Below are 6,339 nucleotides of genomic sequence, written 5' to 3' on the forward strand. Positions count from 1 at the left end.
TCCTTCATTGTTCAATTTGCTGCCCTCAAATATTCGTAGGGTTTATGTAGGGGTTGATCTAGTAGCAAGATTTAAGTCAGACTTGGACAAGTTTTTGACTAAAATTCCGGATCAACCTCATATTCAAGGATTAGCCAGATCATCCAACTTTAATTCGTTGGTGGATCAAATAATCTTTATAAATAAAAGTTAGGTAAAATAAATAAATTTCTCTTCTTGAAATGCTTGGGTTCCAATCCCATCGGTGGCAAAGAAGTGCGCAAAAAAATATAATTTCTAGTTTTCCATCATTGTCTAAAGCCACTCTTAGCCCTCGGTCTGGTCTGTTGGAAAAGGATTCGCCGTTACTGCATAAAATTGATTTGATTTGAATGTAATTATAAGTACAAGTACTTTTTTCATGGTGAGTTCATCTTTGGTACATGTTACACCGATCAGGTATGGATTAGTTAGTGACTAGGACTTGCAGTTTGAGGTAACAATTCACAGGGGATAAGTGGGCAACGACTGGTTGATGGCGGACTTGAAAGAGCTAATTTTTTGGACAGTTCGAGATTCAAGGGGGAGAGCATTGTACAGTTTGACAGCATTGATAATAAAATGGTTGCCCCGCACATGAGGCCGAAGGCCATGTCTTATTGTGCTTCAAATGGCTATGGGAAGATCAACTACAGGCAGAAAAGACTTCTATATTCGTTTGTTTGATTATTGAGAATTTTCCAAACTTCCACCAAACAGCTCTGAATTGCAATTTGGTTCAGTATATGGAAGCTATCGACGGAGAAAAGTTGCTCTATTCTAATATGGTCTTTTCTTGTTTTTCCCGACGAGAAGCGCATTACGTCATGAAGAGCAATCTGGGGTTGATTTTAAGAGGTGTTGGGTGGGTCTTGTTCAGTGAAACTCACTTGTAAGTAAATTGCCAAGCAGCAGCGGATTTTTCCATAGACCATGGACCACGTCCTTCAGGGAGCTTCTCGAAACCTCGTGAAAATTTCTAAGAATACCCCATGTACGGTACACTTCCTTCGAGGGATGGGCAATATGTTTGTCGACACTGAGAATAGACTGAAACGTCAATCCTAGGATTTTGATAGCTTCTTGCTCTATGCGCATAATCCATTGACCATTTGCCCTGAACACCCTGGAAGACAGCTGTCATCGTAATATACGGTGAAAATCCCACATATATGTGGTTAGAAGACGTAGATCTAATGTTCATACCATACTAACCCAACCTAAACTAAACTGGCGAACCAGAAGGAGAGTTTTCACTCTGCCATTTCGTGTTCTGTGGAGTGGGAAAATGTTTCGCCGTCCGATGAAAAATGGCATGTTGGTTGCTCCAGGGTCAAAAATGGCACTCGGAGAGAAAAAAAAGAATATTCAGGTCGAAGGTGTCGATGAGTCGGCGTAGTTCATCTTGTTTGTTGGTGAGGCCTGCACACGTGTTTTAAAAAAAAGCGTTCGGAGAGGAGGTTGTTGCCGGATTTGTGAGAGATCGGTTGGTTGGCGGTGTCGTGGTCGTTGTCCACTGGTATCCTGTCACTTTCTGCGGGCCACCTTTCCAATCCTCGACAGACCTAGTGGATCAGTGATAATGTATATCTCGGTGCAGTCGTCGTTGTCGTTGTTGAGGGCTCGAGCTTCGCCGTGTAAGGTGGTCAAGCGGTCTCTCTGTGCTTTTGTGATGTCGTTCGTTCCCTTTAGGTTCTTGTCGACCCCTTTCAGCTTGTCATTCCGCTTTGCCTTTGCCCACGCTTTGATGGTGCTTATTGGATCTATTCCCAGCTTCAGTTTGACGATGATTGGTCTTGGTCGCTCAGACTTCTTGCCAACCCTCCATGACGAGTCCACGTGGCTGGCGTCCATCCCTGCGTTGTCACGAACTTTCTTCACGACTGCTTCAAGGTCGTCTTCATTGCCTGCTGCATCCTTAATGACAAAATTATGCTTCCGCCTTTCCCTCCTTTGCAGCTCCTCAATAAGCTCACTCAGCTCACCAGATCCTTTGTTGCCAATGTTGGACGGGTTGGACGAGTCCTCACTTTGTTGATCTAGCTTTTTGCTCAAAGTTTCAAGCTTTTCTTGCAGTTCGGCCACTTGCCGTCCTACATCCGTTATAATACTTAGCATGGTACCGTAGCCTCGTACACAGTCTGGGCATAGCTCCGGATATCCGCGTTCTTTCAGCTTTTTGAGTTCATCTTCGTTGAAATCCGCACATCGAGGGCGGAGGTGTCTTTTACAAGCAGAGCACGTGAGAGAGATGCAGGTCTTGGCCATTGTAACGCTGGAGTTGCATTTGAAGCAGATTGACTTTGGGAGCATATTCGTGATCAGAAGAATTCACGCGGTCACGATGGTGCACTGACCGTTTGACGGGTCCCTGATGGAGGATCAGACCACTTCACTCAGAAAAAAATGACAAGTGTGACAGTATGGCAATTTGCAATATGGCACTTTTGTATGTATTCAAAAGTTCTTCTGAATGAAAGCTTCAGGTTCAATGCCAAACAAACTTTTGTCAGACAGAGCCAATATAGTCCCAAATTTCTTTCCAACCACCCTCCTGCATTTTTCCAAAATTTCCTCTAAACAATGAATGCAGTTTTCGTATGAATAACTTTTTCTTCTTGAATATTCCATTCCCAGTAGCGGCAAGGAAAACTCTTCAATTTCCCTTAAAATCCTCTGTTGTAGCTTATTATGTTTTAAAGTATAAGTAATATAGTAAAGTAAATTAAGTAAGTAAGTAAAGTAAGATAGCACAAAGATCAAGGTTCTTGAGGAACTAGCTTTAGATAGGCAGGTCTCGTTCATTTCCATGACAGAAACCTGGCTTCGACCAAGGGTCTTAGATGAATAGCTGGCCATGGTTGGTTTCAATTCAGTTCGATGTGATAGAGTAAGCCCTGACAATCCCATTTTTCCGAATCGGGGCGTATGTCTATATGTTAGAAATGACCTGCACACTAGTCATGTAAAAATGTCTAATGGAGAAGTAGAGGTCTTAGTTTGTCATCTTCAAGGTCTTGATCTGTTCATAGTGACAACTTATAGCCCCCCCCCCTCTTGTTCAGTAAGCTCGTTCTTGTCAGCTCTCAAATTCATAGGAAATGAGTTGGACCAGTCAGTTTGCTCAAAGGTTTTCTTTGTAGGGGACTTCAATTTTCCGGCTAGCGTTGTAGAGTGGGAGGCTAGTCCAGATGGGTATATTCCCATTTCGAAATCGACGTCTCAGTCGTTCGAAAAGCTGGAGGAATTTGCGATCTTGCGCAATCTCTCTCAACATGTTGGTGTAGCCACCAGAGCGAATAGCGTTCTTGACTTGTTTTTTTCCAATGACCCTGATCTGATCCAGTATGTCCATGTGACACCTAGTAATCTGTCAGATCATCATGTTCTCGAGATAGGGTCGACCATTACTCAAAAGCCGGCGTGCTCTAGAGTAAGACCGGCCAAAAAGGTCGGTCTGGCTAAGTTCAAATTCAAAGATGAACATTGGCCGTTGATTATAGAAAGGTTAGGGGAGCTTGATCTTATTTCAATGCTGAAAAAGGAATCGTCCATAGATGTAGCCTTAGACAAAATGATTCCAGTTTTTGAGGACGTCTGTTCCAGTCTAGCAATCTCTGAATGTGTTTCACAGGGCGGGGCACATTCTAAAATTCCGAAGTATAGGAAGAATTTGTTCAAAAAGAGTTGCAAACTAGCAAAAAGGCTCCAGAGCACTTTGAATCCAGTAGTTGTGGCTAGCCTTCAAAGAAAGTTGGATTTAATCCAAGGTAGAATTAAGGCCTCCATTGAGACAGATCAGTTGAACAAGGAAAGTAGAGTTGTTCAAGAGGTGAGGTCGAATCCGAAGGCGTTTTTCTCTTATGCAAACTCTAAGAGAAAGATCAAACACCCTGTAGGGCCTTTTGAGGTCGATGGGGAAGCCATAGACAATGTAGGGACTATGGCCAACATACTTGGAGATCAGTTCTCTAGTGTGTTGTCAACTCCACTGAGTTTAGGAGCAACAGTCCATTGCTCTATTGATGAGTTTGTTGGGACTGGCAAGGCTTGTCAAGCTGAGCATTTAGATGATCTTGTAGTCACAGATCAGGATGCTTTAGAGGCCATCAGGGACTTGAGACTCTCGAGCTCCCCTGGCCCTGATGGAGTGACATCTCAGTTTCTGATGAGATGCTCACAGGTTCTTGCTCCTGTTTTCTCGTACTTGATGCGTTGCATCTTGGAAAAGGGCAAGTTCCCCTCTTCTCTGAAGGTAGCTCATGTTGTTCCAATTTTCAAAGGGGGAGATAAGTCACTCCCCAGTAACTACAGGCCGAATTCTCTCACTTCGAATATTGCGAAGGTGTTTGAGAACATCATGAAGTTCAAACTTGTTGAATTTCTTGACACACATGAAGTCCTTCCTCCTAGCCAGCATGGGTTCCGAGCACTTTTTAGCACGGTTACCCAACTGATTGAGCATATAGAGCAGGTTATTGAGGGACTGGAGAGCCATGAATCAGTCGATGTAGTTTATCTCGACTTTGCCAAGGCCTTTGACAAGGTAGATTATGGACTTTTAGTTAACAGGCTCCATGAGATTGGGATCCAAGGCAAGGTTCTCAATGGGCTAAGAAGTTTCATTTGTGGTAGGAAACAATTAGTTAAGGTTGAGGGATCCCTTAGTGACATACATGATGTCAAGTCGGGTGTCCCTCAGGGCTCCATTTTGGGTCCTATCCTTTTCATCATCTTCATTGCTCCGCTTCAGAAGCTTGGTAGTAGTAATGTCAGTATCTCTTCTTATGCTGATGATACAAAATTGGTAGTTGGTAGGAATGGTCAGGATTCTGGTTGTCTGGCAAAGGTCCTAGACCAAATTTATTCCTGGGTTGCTGCGAGTAACATGGCCTTGAATGGAATGAAATTCCGTTCAATGACCTTTGGGTCGACGCCATTAGACACTCCACTATTAGATGATGAAGGTAAGGACATTGAGCAGGTCTCATCCATGAAGGATTTAGGTGTAGTCCTCCAAGATAATGGAAAGTTCGATGAGCATATCCAGTTGAAAGTTGGTAAGGCTTTTCAAACATGTGGTTGGATATATCGCACGTTTATGTCCAGAGATAGTGTCACGATGCTAACTCTGTACAAGTCGATTGTTCAGCCGCATCTTGAATATGCCTCTCCCATTTGGGCTCCAATTAGTTCAGCAGGTTTGCAAAAGCTCGAGCAGGTCCAAAGATGTTTTACTAGGAACATTGAAGATATGAGAGAGCTCTCGTATTGGGAGAGGTTAGAAAGGTTGGGATTGTACAGTACTCAGAGAAGGTACGAAAGGTATCTGATATTGTACGTTTTCAAAAGCATTCATGAGCTTTGTCCCAACCCAGGATTTAGGGTCAATTGTAGTGACCGTAGAGGCTTAACGTGCGTTTTGAGAGCACCTTCAAGCCCTCGAGAATCCAGGCTAGTTAAAACAATGAAGTCCAACTCTCTTCTTTCTCGGGCTCCTTCATTGTTCAATTTGCTGCCCTCAAATATTCGTAGGGTTTATGTAGGGGTTGATCCAGTAGCAAGATTTAAGTCAGACTTGGACAAGTTTTTGACTAAAATTCCGGATCAACCTTATATTCAAGGATTAGCCAGATCAGCCAACTCCAATTCGTTGGTCGATCAAATAATATATATAAATAAAAGTCAAGTAAGAGAAATAATCTTCTCGTCTTGAACTGCTGGGATTCCAATCCCGGTAGCGGTAAGGAAGTCCGCACAAAAAAAGGTCGTGAAAAAGTGTTTTTTTCATTATTAGTTTCAAACCTCAACAAACCTAAAGAAATATCGTTCCCACTCCTAGTAATTACAACTACATCACAGGTCTGAAAGAACTGAAGTAAGAGAAGGCACCGGGCCGAGCCCGGGGGCGGCACAAAAGTTGGTTCGTTTTCTGGGGTCGGGGACAAAATTGTTTTAACACAATTAGGGAGATCGGTGTTGCTCAATTATTGATTTAATTTGCGAGTAGGGCAGCAAGAATAGGAGACTCCAAGCTTCTTCATTTCTCTGGGTTCTTAGATGGTATTTTCTTGTGTTAAAATGAGGCACAAAATTTGCTAACTGGTAAACCATTTTTTCAACATGTCAAGTTGAAAAATGTTGTAGATACGGCAAATCAAATTTTGTTTTTCCTCCTGTAGAAGCACCATTACAAGAAATTGCCTTCCTTGTATATATTCAAAATAGGTGTAGAAAAAACAATCCGATGCCCAGCTATACTCCCAACTTAATTCCATCAGCATATGAAGCTGACAAAAGCGCTGTTCCGTCACTATGTAA

This window comes from Tigriopus californicus, chromosome 6 (assembly GCF_007210705.1).
Source record: "Tigriopus californicus strain San Diego chromosome 6, Tcal_SD_v2.1, whole genome shotgun sequence".
In the NCBI taxonomy this organism is placed as follows: Eukaryota; Metazoa; Arthropoda; class Copepoda; order Harpacticoida; family Harpacticidae; genus Tigriopus; species Tigriopus californicus.